Source organism: Calliphora vicina, chromosome 1, assembly GCF_958450345.1.
Source record: "Calliphora vicina chromosome 1, idCalVici1.1, whole genome shotgun sequence".
Taxonomy (NCBI): domain Eukaryota; kingdom Metazoa; phylum Arthropoda; class Insecta; order Diptera; family Calliphoridae; genus Calliphora; species Calliphora vicina.
The window spans coordinates 862,885-883,406 of NC_088780.1; positions in this window are offsets into that span (position 1 = coordinate 862,885).

Consider the following 20,522-nt stretch of genomic DNA (forward strand, 5'->3'; position numbering starts at 1 on the left):
CAGAAATTAAGTTATTTCGGAGAAGTTTGAATGTGCTACTAAAAATATTTTCGAATGATTTCAAGAAAAGCTGGTTGCTTTTTTCTGAATTCTATGAAATTTTTACAAAAAAAAAGAAATAAAAATATAAGTTTCTTTCATTGAATTGTATATGGGAAATTCCACGAGAATAGCTACCACGACTGAAAGCACAAAAACCCTTGAAACTTTTTTTCAAGATGATTTGAATAGAAGAAAATAATAAAATGTTACTATGTGAAAGTATTTAGATCATATTACAACATTTTAAAGACAAAAATTATATTTAATTTTTTAATGTTTTAGGCTAAAATAGCGGCGAAAACTAGTCTTCCAATTAGCTTGTAGTATGAAATGAATTTGACTCTGATTGTTTTTTACTATTGTCAAATTGTTTATTGAAACCGAATGTATATTTTCTATTAATTTTGTTTAGTTTTTGTATATGTACATATATTTACAGAATTATGTATGTATATTGTTTTATTATTAGAGAAAAAACTGTCTCGTACGATATTAAATTTTATTTATTATAAAATCATCCAAAGATTGTTTTTATTTAAATATGATGGATTGTAAGAGAAAAATATTTCGTTTAGTGTAAAAAATTAAAAGAAAACATAACGCCTATCACGATTAGAAAATTTTCGCATATTTCTCCATGTATCTCAAAATGACTTCCGTTTTATTTCGCTCGATATTTTGGACAACAATGTGGCGAAAGAACTTTTTATTGTTTTAAAATATAGTATCCTCTGAATGGAACATAAAGACCAAATTATTTTTCAGATACTCTTATTTTTGCAAAATGTATTCTACTCTATAGGCGTACAAATGTCATGTACGATGATATGGAATTGCCCATATGATATAGATAGATAGAGTCTGAATAAATTATTTTTTTTATGTTTTTGTTTAAACATTTTAATTCTCAGTTCAACTTTAAGCAAATCTGCTAAGCATAACAATATTGTTTTTCCTCTCGGATGTTGATATAACATCCGATATTGATGTCATCAGAATTGTCAACCCATATTCAAGAGCATGAGACATCAAAAAATTATTGTCATCTTCATTCACGACTTGATCAACATCTTTGCTTCTGTCTGTGCCTTTTTTACCACAATCAATTTTCAAGAAATTTACTCTTATTCTTTTTTGGGTGGACAGTGTCATGGTTTTATGGCTTATAATAAATATTGTCTTTAACAACATCCCACCTCCGCTTGCTTTTCATCACATTTTTCCCAACCGCCTTATGGATGCTGATGATGTTTTACTTTTTGCACATTAATGAAGAACTTATGAAAAACGTGAGCAAAATATATAGATTTTGAAAAGAACGACAGAAGAAAAAAAAATTCAAAACATCGCATTTTTAAGCTTAGTTAGCGCTAAGAAAGAAACAAAAAAAAAACGTTAAATTCGTTAAATGTTGGAAAAATGTGCGGAAAAAAGTTTATTGAAAGACAAGTGAATGAGAGTGTGTGTGTATATATGAGTATGAGTCTCAATGCGAGAACATCGAATTGATGATAATTTAAATAATGCATGGTCTTAACATAACTAAGTATCTAACATGTAGGTCATTTGGTTATATGATTTTAACACGTAGTTGTTCGTCTTTTTATTCCAAAATGGAACTTTGATAAATGCTTTAAAATTCAAAGAAAACGAACAATTTTATTTAACAAAACCAGAAAAATAAAAAAGCACACACACACAAACGTAGCAAAAAGATGAAAAAGTCTTAAAAGTTTTTCGGAACGTGACATGAGTAAACAAGAAAGTTCAATACAGCACATCATGATTAGATGAAATAAAGACCAACAAAAATTAAAAGCAAAATAAAATGGCATGTCAGGTGTTGAACATAAAGTGCAATTTCATAAAATACATATTTATGTGTTGAAAGTCACGTCACGAGAACTTGTGTATAATAGTACAGCTTCATATTTACACATACACATACAGATAAATAAGATAAATAAATCTCCAGTTTCATTCTGAATTTAATATTCGATGACCTTTAATTAAAAAACGATTTATTTTTGATTTTTAAAATGTTTATGAATATTCACTGACAAGAGACATCTAATGAATTTCTCTAATGACTTTAATAATTGTTGATTCGCAGTAGATATGTTAATCGGAATCGATTTTTACAAATTCCGCAATTCGAAATAATATACTTAGCTCTGTGTCGATTAACCGAAAACTAGTATTTTTTAGAAACGCCATCGAATGACATTGAAGGACTTGTTTTGATTAAAAGCACAAATATCATGTACATAAGTATAAGAAGACAACTATCCCTTCTTAGAGTGATTGTTTCTTTAGGTAGTTTATTTACGATTTTGTAATTTTAAATTTCTCTTTTATAGTTGTACAATATATACTAAAAATTATAAAATATGTGCATGAAATTTGTTCGTTAAGAATAATTTCTATATTCTATTGAACCATAATAATAAAATCATTCATTTCATGACAGATTATAAAGCAGACGATATATTTATTGTGAATCTATAGATTTTTTTTTTTTCAATTGGATACTTAAATTTGAAAATCTCGCTATTTAATTCACTGTTTTCGGTTATAGGTTTATGTATTCATATCTTTTAAAACTGTGATCCGATTTGGTTGATTCTGAAACCATATGAAAATTATTCTGTCTTCTTTATTTTGAATTTAACTTGAATTTTTTTCATCAACTGAATTTTAAGTGCGATAGAGCCAAAATAAAAGGTCCTCTAAGGGTATGAAATTTATTATTAATGTTTCTAGTTTCTGAAAAATGTTTGGAAAAATCGGTAAAACATATATGGACAAAGATACGTTGACCCACCTCAGCGAACATCCGCTGTTAATAACATGATATGGCCGAAACTAATGAAACTAAAAATATGAAATTTGGTCCGAATATTTTATAATAATAAAATTATAATGATATAAATGTGAGAAAATATGTTTATTTAAAAAAAATTTTTTTGGTCAAGTTGTAGAAAAATTGTATGTGTTAATGGTGAATATGTATGAATTGACACAGTCGAATAAAACACACTTGTGTGTTAAAACAGTCCTCATGCATACATATTTGTGGAAATATTTGAAAAAATAATTGACAATTACATGGAATTTAGCAAACAATTTTTGTCTTAAATTCCTGGCCACCACTGTATATACGGAAATAGTCATAACTCCCATATAATGCCCGCTTCGATAGTAAACATGAAAAGGGTAGAATTTTATCAAAAATGCATCAGAAAATTGCATTTGTATTGTGATAAATAAAAATTTTACTTTTTAGCTTGAGGTTAGTTTTATAAAATATTATTTGTTTTTAATTTCCAATATTTTGCTACTCTTTTGTGTAACAGCATCAGCCAAAATGTAACTACCCAGCCAAAATTTTGCGAATTTTAATAATGGCAACTAGTTACCACATACATTATTTTGTAATGAGTGGTGGTTATCCAGCACATTACTTTATTTAATAGAATAGGTACTAATTTGTATGCAGGTTGGTAATGAACTTTTGCATTTCGCATAGCTATCTAGTGTGTTTGAGAAAATTTGGACGTTAGTGGTTCGCCACCAGTCAAAGTCATTATTTTTTTATTCAAGTCATATTCATTTATATGTTGATGTTAAAGATATTGTTAGCTTAAAATAAATAACTCGTACATGGAGTAGTGCGTTAGCTGCTTGACTATCAAACACAAGCAAATAATGTGACTGTTCGACACCCACACAACGCAATATTTTTTATGTTTTTTTTTTTTGATAGTAACTATTTTCTCCGATGCTGAATGTAAGTACATTTATAAGAAGGACCCATGAATTGTTTTTTAAATCTCGAACAAAAATAACTAGTGTTTCAGTCAAATAATAAGTAGTTATTTATCACTTTGCTCTAATATTACTTGCTGGCTTACTAGGTAAGTAAAGTTTTTGCTGGATAACAATTAATAATAAAAACAATATGTAAAAACATTTTTAAATTAGCAAACAAATTATAGACACTAAGCTTATAAAAAAAGGAAACGGAAATTTAATATTGTGAAATATTTTTGCTATTTTAAATGTTTTGTTTTGCTTTTATCATTAATTATTCATTTTCCCTAAAGATTATACATAAAGGAGTAGCGAAATATTGGAAATCAAAAGATATGTATACTATATTATAAAACTGATCTTAAGCTCAATTATTATTTTCTTACGGGACACTCTAATATACATTTTAGTTAATTATACATGTTACAAACAAAAGGACATGTGTGTATGCATACATATTGTAATTTATGGAAAATGCTTAACATACATATTTATATACACATTTGAAATCTAATTTGCATACTCTTAGAGTAGCTACACCAGACCTGTTGAATTCATTTTGAATCTTTACATCCATTAAACTTTAATTCTGGAAAATACTGTGTGTTGCGAAAACTCCTTAAAGCAATTTCAATTATTGTATGCCAAAAACGTAAAGCTTTTCAAAAAAATATTAATAAATTAACAAAGGAATAGAAACAGCATATGTATTTGTGTGTGGTTTTTAATAATATTTTTTTCTATCGAGAAAGTCCATGAGTTTTAATATTTAGCTTGAGTAACTTTTGCTTTTTGTGCGCCTAAAAACCTACTTTACATACAACATCAGCAACAATAACAACGAAGCTTCTTATTCACTTTTAGCTGTAAACAATTTTTATATTGCTATTTAACATACATTGTACTGTATTTGTTATTGTTGTTGCTTTTTTGTTTTGTTTGGACTTGTGTTTTCACTCGCATTTACTATGAAATTTTTTCTGTTGTTGTTTTTTTTTTTGTTTTTTTTTTTTTTAATTTTTGCTTTGTCGCTCGTTTTTTTAAAGGCATCTTGTTTGGAGCTTTAAGTAATCGTAAAGCTTTTTTATTTATTTACTTAAGTATCCCCTTTGCAAATGTTGAGTATTTATTTTCACTTTTTTATGTGATGAATGAAATTAAAATGTGTATTTATATAGTACGTGTAGATATGCGTGGAAGTAAGGGAGAAGCTGTCGTTGTATATATGTATATACATACATATATGTATATGTTGTTGATATTTTTGCCCTTTTTTCAATTTAACCAACATTTAATAAATTTCAGTTATGAAGATTTTTTCCATTTTATGTTTATTTTTGTTGTTCTACTCTAAGCAAGGTGGCTTTTGATGTTCACTGACTGTAATGTAATAATGTATTGTATTGTGGCAAATGAAAAATAAAGATATTAAAACATGAAAAACAACAGAAAATATACATATGCATTAGGGTTCTTACGCGGGTAACATTTCTCGGGAATTCCCGGGAATATTTTTTTTGTTAATTTTCATAAGTTTTCTTCTAAAAGTTACAATATTCAGATTCGTTTCGATGGCCAAATTTGTTGCTAATTGAATTATTTTATTATATCCATTTATGATTTTATAATGATTATCAAATGCCACTATTAAATTAGAAAGCCTTATAAAGGCTGGACCAATATTGTACAACCAAATATATGTAGTTATTTTATACTTCTTTTAAAACCCTCGAAAATTTATAAGTCGATTTATTCGAAAAAAATTTTCTGGCCTTTGGTTTAATTTAGTATTAAAAAGTTCCCGGGAATGAAACGTTTTTTTAATTTCCTCCCGGGAAAGAAAAAAGTACGGCAAATTAGGAACCCTAATATGTATGTATGTATGTATGTTGTGTATAATATATAAATATTTTTGTATGTATTTGCACTCATGTGAGATTACAAGAGGATTTCTGACAATAAAAACAATAACAATTAAAATAAATTAAATTAAATAGCGCAATATTAATAAAGTATTTTTAAATTTAAAAATAAATAAAAATTAAATGTGTTGCGTTGTTAAACAAATCAAAATCTTATTTGGGTCGAACTATGCAACTCAAGCAATTTGAAGTACTTGTGAGCGTATAAGTGATTACGGTGTCATTACGATTAAATCAATCATACGCACTGGTTTATCTTGGAATTCGGTTGAATTTAATTTGAATCTGTTTAAAAGTTACTTTCGTTTTTAGATACGTAGGTACTAGGGTATTCAATTAATCGGGTTTCTGGTTTAATCGGTTAGTCGAGCAAATAATTAATCGGGGCTTAGATTTAATCTGTTAATAATCGGATAATTTTAAATTATTCGATCAACCGAATAATTTCTATTTAAATGTTAAACTGAAACTAAATCACGAATTTTGTGTACTTATTGCAGTAGTTTATTAATAAAATTAGGAAAAACATAAAAAATAAACAAAAAGTAAAAAATTTTCCTTAGTTTTAGTAAAACTCGAATTGAAAAAAAACTCTCTCGCTGATTGTAGATGTTGGAGAAATCGAAAGTTAGACATGATAAAGAATATCCAATTTGTCAGTTATTTTTTTAGTTTTTTCTAAGCATGTAAAATCCTCCATTATACCAATGGAGTCCTTTTTTGGAATTTTTTTCAGTAATGTCTCCAGTTTCGTCTATTATAATGTTCTGTCTGACACTACTGAAACGAGTTTTTATCAGAACTTATCGAAATTATATAACATGTAAATTAAAAATATCAATTATTATACTCACTAGTCATATTTCTTGAATATTCGAAAAAAATATGTAATTTTACTTTGATTTTATTTGTATTTGAATTAAAATGGAAAATTAAAAACAAGAAAAAAAAAATATTTTAAAGTGCAGAAAAAAAGAAATTTCGGTTAATCGGTTTACCTGCACAAATTAATCGGTTTATTCGTTCGGCAATTTTGAATTATTTGAACAGTTAACTGACCAAAATTAATCGGTTAACCGATTGAATACCCTAGTAGGTACTAGAAGAAAAAGCAAGTTGTTACCAACTTTGTGAATTAATGATTTTTAAGAGAATACTTTAATAGAGTCCCAAAATAATGTTTGTACTAATTTTTTTGAAACTTCTAAAATAAAAGTTGGAGTTTGTCTTTGTATTTCTACAACAAAAGTCAAACAATTTCGTTTTCTGCATAACTTTACTGCAGTAGAATATGCAAACGATTATGTTCCATTTTGGCTTTTGTTCATAGTTTTATTTCATGGATACTAGGTCAACCTCATAACTGCAATCGACATGGTTACAACACTACTAGTTGCAAATGTATATGTATGAATATAGTTCTTGTTCTCGTTAAAGTTTTAGTTTTTCAATTTTGCAATTGACGTCAAGTTTTAGTTGTCATTTAGTGGTTTTAGTGTTTGTTGTTTTTCCTAAGTGTGTATGTTTAATTTTTGTTTTTTTTTTTGGATTTAATTCAGGTTAAGATTTAAAATATAAATATGTTGAGGAGTTTGTGAATTTTGTTTGGAACTGTATGTTTGATACAAGTAAAGAGTTGTGATATATGTACATACATACATATGTATGTATGTACATAATGAGAAAATGAAAAAAGTATTGATAAAAGTTTATTGATAAAACATATTTAAACAATGAAGATTTAGCTTAAATTAATTAATGAAATTTACAAGAAATTGTTTACAAGAATTGTTAATTACATGGTCATATCTATGTTAGGGATATAACTAATTTTAACGAACTATTTGGCATTCCACCACGTGATGGCCAATGTTGTATAAGTAATGAAAAACATTTTTTTAGGTCATTTGGAATCAAATCGGAAATACTTATAGTTTTTCTCGATAACTTAGTTTAGTACTTTCGTCATTAGCAAATATTGTGAAATAAGTATATTCTTAAAGTTGCAACTTCAAAAATCATAAGCATGTCGTTTTTAAATTGATTTTAAAACTATTTATCTTATTTAAAATATATATGTTTTACCTACGACATATATAGAAGAGACTTTCTAAAAATAGGTTGGAAAATAGCTGTGTTAGATAATTTAGTGAAAAATCTTACTAAAGTAGCTTTCCAAAACACGTAAATAAATAAAAATCAATAAAAAATGTATGAGTTATGCTAATTTTTGAGATAACATGTTTTCCAGCCCATTAGTACAAGTCATTTTCAACTTAAAAGGTAAAACTTGTATCTTTGATCTGGTTATCGCATATAAATGAGTATTTTCGATTTTATGTAACCATAATTAAAATAACCACATTTTTAAAAAAGAAAAACTTGTAAACAATATTTCGATATGAATGGCATACAAATAATTACATAAAATGTACACCTTCTTTGGGGTTTCTGTTCTGTGCACATTTGTGGTCTAAATTTAATGGTTTTTAATTTTAGTGACTGTTCGTATATTTCCATCCCATTGGTTTTTGAGTCTGTCCGTTTGTTTGTTAATGTTTGTAGTTTGTTGTGCTCGCCGTGTTGTATGGTGAAGCGTTATTAGCATTTCCCTAGCTTACGCTGGGGTACTTGGATGTTTTTAATTAAATTTAATTACTAAATGAACGCAAAGTTTATGACACATAAAGCAAACTCAACATCAACTGTGTACCAAGGAATGAACGACAACAAAGAACCATCTTAAACAGGTGGCCAAACACTACAATCTTTATGAACAGATTCTTTTTTAATGTTCCATTGTTTTTGCATTTTATATCATTTATTACTCTTTAAATATTTATTATTTTTGTTGTTGTTCTTGTTGTTGTTGTGCTTGCTTATTAAAATCCCCAATTGCGGTAAAATTGTTTACGTTTTTGTTGAACTTACATATGTATGGATGTAGATATGTGCACATATACTACGTTAAGTCAGCATGAATGTCCGTCTTTCTATCGTTACATATTGCTCAATGTCCTGCAGTTTTAAAGGTACCCGTTGTCCCTATGCGGCTACTTACATACACGCAGAGAAAAAATATAATTGGGCATGGTTACTGTAACCATTTAAATAGTGCTACAAGATTTTTAACAATATTATAGTCACAGTAACTATTTACATGATTGTGGTAACCATAATATGGTTAATTTATGATTGTATCAACCATATATATGGTTACAGTAAACAAATATATGTTTGTGGCAACCATATTTATGTAAATGGTTACTGTGACTATAATATAGTTAAAAAACTTGTAACAATATTGAAATGGTTACAGTAACCATGCCCAACTATATTTTTTCTCTGCGTGTAGGCGTTCATGGGTAACTTACTGTGATCATCATTAGTAGTTACATACTTTGTGAAGAGAACAGAGACTGAACTGATAAAGTAAATGTTTGTTCTCTGCATTATATTCAACAAACACTACACCATTTTTAATTGAAATTGAGAACATTATACATGATGTTGAGAAAATTCCAAATGAAATTGAGAATTTCCATTTTAAATTGAGAAAATTCCAAACGAAATTGACAATTTCCATTTTAAATTGAGAAAATTCCAAATGAAGTTGAGAATTTCCATTTTAAATTGAGAAAATTCCAAATGAAATTGTGAAATTGTTATTTTACTCTACATACTTGACTTCAGAATACTTTTGATTTTGGACCAAATTATTTCAGTAAGGAAAATTACACGTAGACGCCTGTGGCAAGGAGCATTGTCACATGCCATAACGAGTTAACTGATTGCCCAACTCTTGTCATCTATCAATAACTCTTTTGACCCATTCGTTGGCGCTTTCGGCAGTGAACGAACCTCTGCCATCCATTTGTTCCAATTACACCTTTTAGGTGGATATTGTGGCCACGGGAAGTAGGTATCGAACTGTTCGGGATCCAACACGAGACCAACCATGTTTTCTACAAGAAAATAAATTAAAATTTGTCTATTTATCCAGACCACCACATCTTTCCACATCTGATATAATCGTTAATTTGGTTTCTTTAATATAAAATAATTTATACACATGTATAATGTTTCTCAATTTTATTTAGAATTTTCTCAAATTTATTTGGAATTTTCTCAATTTCAATTCGAATTTCTCAATTTCATCCGGAATTTTCTCAATTTTAAATGATTTCCATTTAAAATTGAGAAAATTCCGGATGAAATTGAGAAATTCGAATTGAAATTGAGAAAATTCCAAATAAATTTGAGAAAATTCTAAATAAAATTGAAATTGAGAATTACAATATGAAATCGATAAAATTCCAAATGAATTTGAGAATTTCTCAAATTCATTTGGAATTTTATCGATTTCATATTGTAATTCTCAATTTCAATCTAATTTGGAATTTTCTCAATTTAATGTTGAAATTCTGAATTTTAATTGGAATTTTCTCAATTTGAAATGGAAATTCACAATTTCGTTTGTAAGTTTCTCAATTTTAATTTTAAATTCTCAATTTCATTTGGAATTTTCTAAATTTCAATGGTGTAGATATATTGTTGTAAACGTAATACAGAAACTACACAAAAAAATATAAAAAGTTTACATAAATTTTTCACACAATATTTGTTGTATATACCACCAAGCGACCAGCAGTAACTAGTAATTTATCTAGTAAGCGGTTATTGACATGTATGTTTTTAATTCACCAGTTACCAGTCATTCGTATTCCGAAAATATTTCCAAGACCTGCAGGAAATTCTGTTGTCACACTCATACTTATAAATAGCAGTGGAGATAATTCTATTGGAGAGGAGTGAGTGTGTTTGAGTAAAAAAGCAACAGCCGGTTTGTCTATGTTTGATAAACATTGTCTGCATACAAATGACCGCAATTTAATGACCATCATCATCAATGGTTTCGACGTGTTTTTGTTGATGGTGGTCCTTTGTAATTTTTGTTTTTCTGGATGATTTCCATTACAAGAAGCAGAGGCAATTTAAAATATGTATAATGTTTTTTGTTATTATTTTATTTTTATTTTAGTATAAAGTTTTTGCCATTTAATGTATTTGCAAAAATATACTTTTATTAGAGAGTGCCCGTATGTCGGTCCGCTTACACTATTTAATGTTGAAATTTAGAAAGTTCGAATTTTTATTGTGAAAAACGAAATACATACATACATACCAACATATGTATGTATTAATTTAGAAATTCAAATTAATATTGAGAAAATTCAAACTAAAAATGAAAAGTGAAATTTAATGTTGAGAAAACACAATTTGAAATTTAGAAATATGTACATACAAATTAATATTCAGAAAATTCAAATTGAAGATGAGATATTCAAATTAATGCTACGTTCAGACATACGTGTTTGGGAGTACCAGATCTACGTATTTAAATTTGATTCATTCTTAATAACCGAATTTTTCTGCTGTGGCTTGAGTTAAGTGAAAAAATTCGGTTATTTCAACCGTAATACTTCTTTTCCAACTGACTATCTGTTGATAGAATCGAAAAAAATATATGGATAAAATAGTGTTACGTTTTAACCTTTTCAAAACGCTAGTTTATTTCCTTTAAATAAACCGGATACTTTTGATTGCAAATAAAAGCCGTTTAGTAGTTTGAAAATGGTAACAACTCTTTATTTATTCAAATGTACAACAACAACAGAATTAAACAGTCACTCAATATTTTGTTATACACTTTTATAAATTCGCAGAAATACAGACACAATTTATAATGTACACGTATTTACTTGAAAAACACAACACACTTTAAGGCCTCAGTTGATGTTTATTCGAAAAGCGTCTCTGATAAACTCAATCACGACTGCAACCTCTGCCACTATTTATAACACTGCCATCTGCACTCTAGATTGTTCTTTAACTGTCAAAATTCGAATAGTCTAGATCATACTAATACATACGCCATCTGTGGTGTACTTTCTACAATGTTCTTTAACTGAGTATTCGAATTTGAATACAGCGTTGTCAACTTACGATCAAATCAACTGAAAGCTTTTATTTAATAATGCCCACAGATATGTTACAGTTTGCTATTACAGCACTGTTATTTGAAAGCATTATGCTACTTTTAAATCAGCCCTTAAAATCGTTATATTTGAATTCAAGTACAATTTCGTAACAATAGAATGATTAATTTTTTTTATAACGTTTATTTATTTATCGAATCTGCCTTACTTATGATTCAATTAGCAACAAATGTGGCCATCGAAACGAATCTGAAGAGTGTAACTTTTAGAAACTTATGAAGAAATTCCCGACAAACATTTCCCGAAAATTAACAACAAAAAAATTATTCCCGGGAATTCCTGGGAAATAAAGTTTGTTGTTATGCACTTGAGATATTTTCGCTGTTTGGTCTCGATATATTAATTTCTAGTACGGAATTTCATTTGGTTTTGTTTTGAATATTAAATGGAATTTCTTAACATTATATTTATGTTTTCGCAATATGCATTTTTCAATTTATATTTTTTCAGTTTCATCTTGAAATGGTGTATAAAAAATGGTGCACAAAAATATAATAAAACAAAAGCAACAATAAAAACAACAGCATCAAGAACGTGCTAAAGTTATTTTTATTTTTATTTTAATATAATTTATGATTTTGTCCAAAGCATTGTGTATGTATTTGTGAGTGATGTATGAGTATTTAATGTGATTGTACATAAACAAATACATACATATGTACATATTTATGCATTTAGCAAGATATGAGTACATAAGTTATCATAGGTTACGCACCGACCTGTTTGTAATGCTTGTGACTGGAAAATTTAACACCGCATATCATTGAAAACAATTTACCAGTGAATAGTGGACGCTTGATATACGAAATTTTGTTTATCTTATTATGAAATTTATATTTTTTAGAACAATCATTTACCTGTGAACAATACATTTCTGTCTAGTAACTAGTAGCAGCAATCATAACAAGTTCTTAGTAGCGATATATCATGGTCGACGAATTGTATCTATGAAACTACAGGGATATTACCGTAACAGCTGTTAAGATGCTCCAAACTGTTTTATTGAAAATATTTCAACAGTTTTGCAATAATTTTAAGTTCTTTATTGCATTTGGGATGCCCCAAAAAACATTGTTGATGTTCCCATCTGAAATAAAAGCTTAATTCATTCTATGATACAGTTTCTCAAAAAGTTTGTACTGGCATCAGTATTTATTTTGTTTAAAATATTTTCATGATTTGTTTTATATTTGTCGCAAAGTTAACATATGAAATATTGGTATAATGTGAAGAAAGGTCTTTCAAAGGCGCTGTCAATGCCGTATCTGAGATTATAGTGCAAGTTCAAAAATATTCGAAATTTTATAATTTAGTTTAAATTAAAACCCATATATAAATTCACCGAAACAAGTTTTTCCATTTTTCAACTTTTGGAATCCTTTTTTCTTCCCGATCTGATGTCAGCTATGTACATACATATATGTTCATTTGTGGCTTGGCTACTATAAAATTCTGAATACAAATAAAATATGAAATACAAATAGAAAGTTTTTGTTACTTTTAGTAATCCGTTAAGCAAATAAAAAATTTACTTTTTAAAGTTAGGTGACTTTTGTTTTTTTTATAAATTTTAAAAACTAAACTCATTTGATTAATCATAGTTGTCGTATATGGATTAACTATTCGTCTTGGCTAGTTATTGTGGTTTTGCGATTCTAAAAAATGATTTTAATAACATATCGCTCATTTGCTGCAACAACGTCATAACTCAAAATCCGTGTTTTTTGAAATTAGTAATACAATATGCTCCGTTCCTTTCATATAGTTTTATCAGTTTTCAAAAAAGTCTATTATTCTTTGTATGAGAGTGTTTTTTTGTTGTAAACATCAAAATAAAAATTCAAGTAAAAATTTGGGTTAGATACAGATTACAAAGATATTAACACCTACTATATGAATCAGGTTTTATTTCTGAAATCGCATGATTTGTTGAAAATTTATTTAAGAAATAGAGTAACTTAGGGTAATGTGGACTACCGTTTTGTTTTTTCTAAATTTTGGCCACAATATATATGGATATTAAAAAAGTTGTGAAGCAATAAATTAGCTAATGTATTCTCTAATTGTTTTTGCAGTTGAAAATTTTTTACGTCAAAGGATAAAAAATTTATGTGAAAATATTGAAAGGAACCCAAAAACCAGCATTAAAAAAATTGGAGGGTAATATGGACCACTATATGAGGGTAATGTGGACTAGTATTTGATACATAAAATTCATGAATCAGCTGATCATGAATGATTAAAAAATTTAATTTTAATATATTATTATTAATACAAACTAAAAAGTCGCGTTCTTGGCTTAGATAGATGGCATACAAAGTACATAGTTATTGTCGGGTAATGGTGACCAGTAGTACATAATCAAGTAATTTAAGTGGTCCACATTACACGAACTTGGGCTAAAGTGGTAAACAATTATTTTTACCTAATAATCTAAATGTGCTTAAATTCTTACCAAATATATGCAAAACTACGTGTCCACTTTAACTATATAAAACAACCAAACATTAAATTCTGCCAAGTAACTGTACCAAATTTTGTTTCTTACTTGAGCCGAAAAAAATGTTGAGCACGCGCATTAATTTCAATACAAGAATAAAAAGCCAATATATCAATTACTCATGAAAGCAGATGTGCAATTGTCGTTTCAAACAAATTGTAAAATGTACGACAAATCAGTTTTATCATACCTTCAATAGTTTCTGAAAAAAGACACTGGTCCACATTAGACGCATAGTCCACAATACCCGAAGTTACTCTAGTAAAATGTCACAAAACATTCAAAGCCGTTTTTCTCCAAACGACTTTTTTTTTTGAATTATGACGTTGTTGCAGCAAATGAACGATATATACATTTAAACATTGTTGGTGAGATAAACCCCTTTCTGTTTAAACTTATTGTAAGTAAATACAAATTGTAACTATATACAACTCACTTATGAGTGATGAAGAAGCATTACTTTTATAACACTTTTTTTTAGCAAGACAGCAACATTGAAACTTAAGGTGGAACCACGAAAGAATTATTTAATTTTCTTTCATCTTTAAAAAATTGTCTATCAGTATTCTGTATCGTACGTAAAACTGAAACCAGTGGCAATTCCATTGTAACACTGACACCGACAATCATACGATATATCGATCACATACTCCAGCTTGTTTCTACAAAAGTCTTCAAAAAGCAAACACAATAAACATAACAATTGACATTTGAAAAAATGAAATATATGAAAACAACAACGTGTATAGAAAAAAAAATCTAACAATCTCCCTCTTAAGAATCATTTAGACGGAAATAAAAAATAGAACACTGTGTAAGTAGCTACTTTTATTCCTTTTACCTTGCTATAAGATGTTTTCTTTTTCCTTTTCTGATTTTTGTCTTTTATTGCTTTTCACCCCTCTAAAGAAAATAACATCCCCATGATGAGGGTGCAAGTTGTTTTTTTATTGGATAAAAAAAGATATAAATTTAATATTTTTACTTCTTTGGCAAAAGTTAACGTTTAACTACCCTCTAAAAATAAGATGAAAACTTACGTTCTTACATCCAAGCACAAACAAACAAACAAATACATACAAACAAACATTCATACATATTTAGTTAAGTGCATTTGAATATTTTGCCTTTAAGCTTTCCTTTTTTGCATTAAATCGCATCTTTCATAAATGTTGGTACTTACTCGTAAGTATATCTCAGCAGTTCTGGGTGACTGTCCCGAACTAGTAATTTAAATATAATTTAGGGTAACTCCTAGTTATATACATAAATAGCTACGTAACTTAGTTATTTTAACATGAGCATGTCCTTAGCAGGAGGTCAACTGACTGACAAAAAGTCTACCCGATAGCTGGTCCAAAGAAGTCAACGCATTGTATTCATATACCGGTTATATAGAGGCAGCAGCTACCATACTAAATAGCTACCTATTTGATTAGTTGATTAACTACATAACAATGTGTATAACTATGGTCAGTTTGTACGAATGAATCACAAGAAGGTGCAGTGCAGTACAAATTAAACATTTAAAGTGGCTACACCCAATATTACTTAGAGACATTTACTTCATTCTGCACTACAGGGATGTCTTTGAAGCAATCACACTGACTCAATTCCCTCAAGCTGCGTAAATTCATGTATAAAAAGAAGAAGAACATACATACATAGATATTTGACTCTGCTTGTTGTTTTTATTTCTACATAAATTTCATACTTACATAGAATTTTGTATTCACAAAAATCACTAAGTTTAGGCATTAATGCTGAATCAATCGGATTTAATTCAGTCCGTACTAATGAAAAGTGCTCAAATATATCAAAATTGACAATAATGGAATGAAGTTTGGCAATTACACATAAAGAGAATTTATCATTCTAATAAAATAAGTAAAAAAACTTAAACAGGAAGTACTTAAATTTAGAATTTGTATCCTACCAATATTTATTTACATATATTTTGAGTTAATCGTCTCCACAATTCTCTTGAAATATGTCACGGCCACAGATGTGAGTAAAATTTGTATTAAATATGTATTTTCTATATTCACTTTTATTATGAAAATGTTTCTCTTCTTAATTTACTTTGTATTCTTCAATTGCGTTGCTTATTTACTGCCCTCTTTTTATATTTCATAATTCGTAAAAATTTCATTTCCATATAATTTTCGTTTTCCATCTACTGAATTTTCTTATACTCCACAGGCTATTGCTTTTCTTCTTTAATGATGAAACAAATAAAATCATTTTTATGAAGCGTCAAATGCGGATGCAATAAAATTCATGAAATAACAATGGGCAACAATTGATGATATAAACCGGAAGCTCCAACACGTTCTTAAGTATTGTTCGTAAATACTTGTGCGTACGTGTATATGTACGTATGTTTGTATCTATTTGTATATTGGTAATAAAGCCAAAGTAACGGCAGTATATTCGTGCATCAGTATACTTTAAAATTTTTTAATTAAAGAATTCTTACTCCTTAAGATAATGTTTATGATCTAACACACATTGGGAAGTTCCAACTACCCCTAATAAATGAACGTAACAAGAATGTCTTATGCGGGAGTTAATTATTAACTCTGGTCCTCGCTATATTTGGAATTTTTTTTCACCTATAAACTGATTTGACAACGGTCCATCACCAAAAATCAATTTTTCACCAATGAAAATATTTTATATATTTACCCCCATTAACACGAAGTCTGGTTATGTTTTAACTAATAGTTATACTGACAGTTTTCATACAAAAATAATTTAAACCGACAGTAGAACTATTAGTTAACGCGTAACCATGCTTCGTGTTACTGGGGGTAAGTGTTTATAATTGGCCAAATGTTGATTATTTTAAAGTTGTTGAGTTTCGTAAGCTAATAAAGAGGGCTTCTTCAATGAATATTTTTAATACAAATATGACTTTTTATTTACATTGAAGAAGTTCAGGCCCTATTAGCTTAAGAAACTCAACAACTTTAAAAAATATTTTATAATTCTTCTTTTACTTAAATATAGCACTAATTTTAATTTGAAATAGCAGTTTTATAACCGACTGACTGTAAAATATTTACCCGTCTGCTACGAAATATATTTGAAGTCAATAAAATGGTTTTTAGCATAAATTTCGATTACAATAAAATGTCCATTGTGGATGCAGACAAAATTATTTTTTTTTTCGAAATTAAATATTATGAACCATATCTATGTATCACATGATTCTTTACTTTTGTGATACTTTGCGTGTACGAAAGTACAATAAGCAATTGATTTTAAATGACTGATTTGCTCTAAGTGAAATTGAAATATTTACTACTTGGATTGTTTAATTGATATTGCGATGTACAAAATTATTTATTCGTGAAATTTAATAGAGCCATCATTATGCTAATTAAGTTCTACAACATTTTTCTGAAAAGAATTTCCATTTCATATTGATCTCATTCCACTCTACTTAAAGTTCATTACATTTTTAAAGAAATGTCAGTTTGCCATGGGCACAACATTACATCATACTACATTATCGCCATCGCCATTGAATTTTCTTTAAACATTTTCGTAAATACCATTCAACCACATTAAATATAAGAACGAAACATCTTTAATAAGTATCCAAAAACGAAACAAAAATTTGTTTTCTTTTTTTTGTTTTAGCCACAAAACTACGGCGTCATTTAAACTGTTTAAAATGTCAACTTAATGTGCTTAATTAAATGCCAATGGGAGAGAAAAAAAGCATCGGCCGTTTTGTTGGCCATTCTACTTTTATTCACTGCTTTCTAAAACGAAACCTTTAAATGGAAATGATAGTCGCTGTAGCAGAAGTTACAACAACTAGGACGGCAACAAATACTGAAGCAATTATAGCTACAACAACATCAACTAAGTACGTTAAGTCATGAGAAATAATTAACAATTTGTTTAAATAAATGCGCAAATAATGTTCAACAATAGTTACGCACGGCACGTCTAGTGTGTGTAAGTGCGTGTCTCCGTAAGTTTGAGTTTTGAAGAAATTAATAAACTATATATAATAAATTAAACTTTTCTGATACTCGTACTATTTGAAAGTAAAAAGTATCGTATAGTTTGTAAAATATATGGTGGATATAAACTAGGGATGCCAATCCCGAAATCCCGATCCCGAAAATCCCGGGATTTTTCGGGATCGGGATTTCCCGAATCCCGGGATTTGTGAAAAAGAATCCCGGGATTTTTCGGGATTAACAAATCCCGAAATATTATGAGATTTTTTATATTTTAGGAAGATTTTTGAAGCACCCAAAATACTTAGAAAGCTAAATTTCAGCATATTTATAATAATCTCGCTTCAAATCCAAACGCAGCCAGATTTTTTCATTTGAATCAGGAAGCAGCACGTCTCCCTTCCATTGACAGGCTTTTACACAATTTACACTTTTACGAAATTTATGTTCATGTTATTTTCTGAAGGGGCAAATGTAGTCCGATTTCCGCAGTACTTTACAGTATAATTTCAGAGTACTTACAACTTATTTTGTGCAAAATTTTGTAAGGATTGCCGCATAATCAAGATATTTATGACTGCTCAAACAGTACTCCGTGGGGCAATTGTATGGAGCTAGGGGAAATCATGGACCATTTATTTTAATTTAATGCATTAGTTTTTGATTTGTTATATTTTTACTTAAATATATTAATGAAATCAATAGTTTTTATTGTTGAATTTGATGTTTTTGACGTTTAACTAAAATCCCGAAGTCCCGAAAAATCCCGAAATCCCGAAAAATCCCGGGATCCCGAAAAATCCCGGGGTCCCGAAAAATCCCGGGATCCCGGGATTTACATTTCTAAAATCCCGAATCCCGGGATTTGTAAAACCCAGTCCCGTTTGGCATCCCTAATATAAACCCGTTTGTTAATTAAATCACAAAAAAAATTATTATAAAAAATTTTTTAATCTAAATTTTTGTTGGTTTTGTTTTTGTATTCAATAGTTTTTTTTATTCTATTAATTATTATTTTTAATTAAATAGTATTATTTTTAAAAATAAAAAATTCTGACAGAAAAAAACGAAATGACAAATATTTATTTTTCAATGTAATATTTTTTTCATAAATGTCTACACATTTTTGCGTACAAATATTATAAAATTAATGTCTGTTACGGTGTCCCGATATCCGTCTGTTGTGGATTACACAATTATGAGTATTGCGACAGCTAAGTTAAGTTAGTTGTTGGTTAATAAATGTTTATTTGATCAAAACTGTTTTTATTGCTTTTTCACAGATTTGTTTTCCAAGACTCTATAATTCGAGTATTCAAATTTCTGTGGAATATCTTCGATATCTGTGGTGAAAATCAAAATAATGCTTTCAGTTTCGGTTTCCCTTCTTAATGCTGCTTTTCTAGACATGGCATATGTGTATTCTCAGGTAAAATTATCCAAATCTCATTATTTTATCAGATTTGTACATTGTATATTTTGAAATGTTTCAGAAAGAAAACCAGAACTGCTACCAGTTCCTATTTATATGGAATAACATACTTTTTAATGTGTTTGTTTTTTTTTAAATGAAGAAACATTTGTGATTTTAAATAAATATAAAAATTTGGTCAAAATATTCGCATTTTATTTAGTCGATTTCATTTAATTTTGAAAATTAATATTTTAGTAGATTTTATCTCAGAATATTAATTGAAATTTGTGCAGAATTTCAATTACATTATTTAATACTATTTTAATTGGTTTTTTAATACTATTTTTGTCAATTAATTTTTTTAATTTCCAATTAATTAATAGTATCATTTTGATGATTGGAGCAAAATCAAACATATTTTTAATTAATATAATCAATTTCGTAATTGAAACCCATTTTTATTTTTTTCTGTGAATGTTATATACAGACAAAAATTAAATTATATAAATGTTTTAAGTGTAAGCTTTAATATTTGATAATTTGTTAGTTTTAAGTTGAAAGGAATTAATAAATAATTATATTTTAGTGAACCGAGAATGAAAAAGTACTATTTGAAAATTATTGTAATACCAAACGAATTTTTTCCCCCATTTCTTGTATGTCTCTCTTGAAATAACTAAATGTTCAAGTTGCGGAAAATAAACACACTGACAGTAATTAAAGTGGCCATCATTAGGTGAACCTGCAATTGGAAGACGAAAACCACTTTGAATTGAACACGGCACGTATACG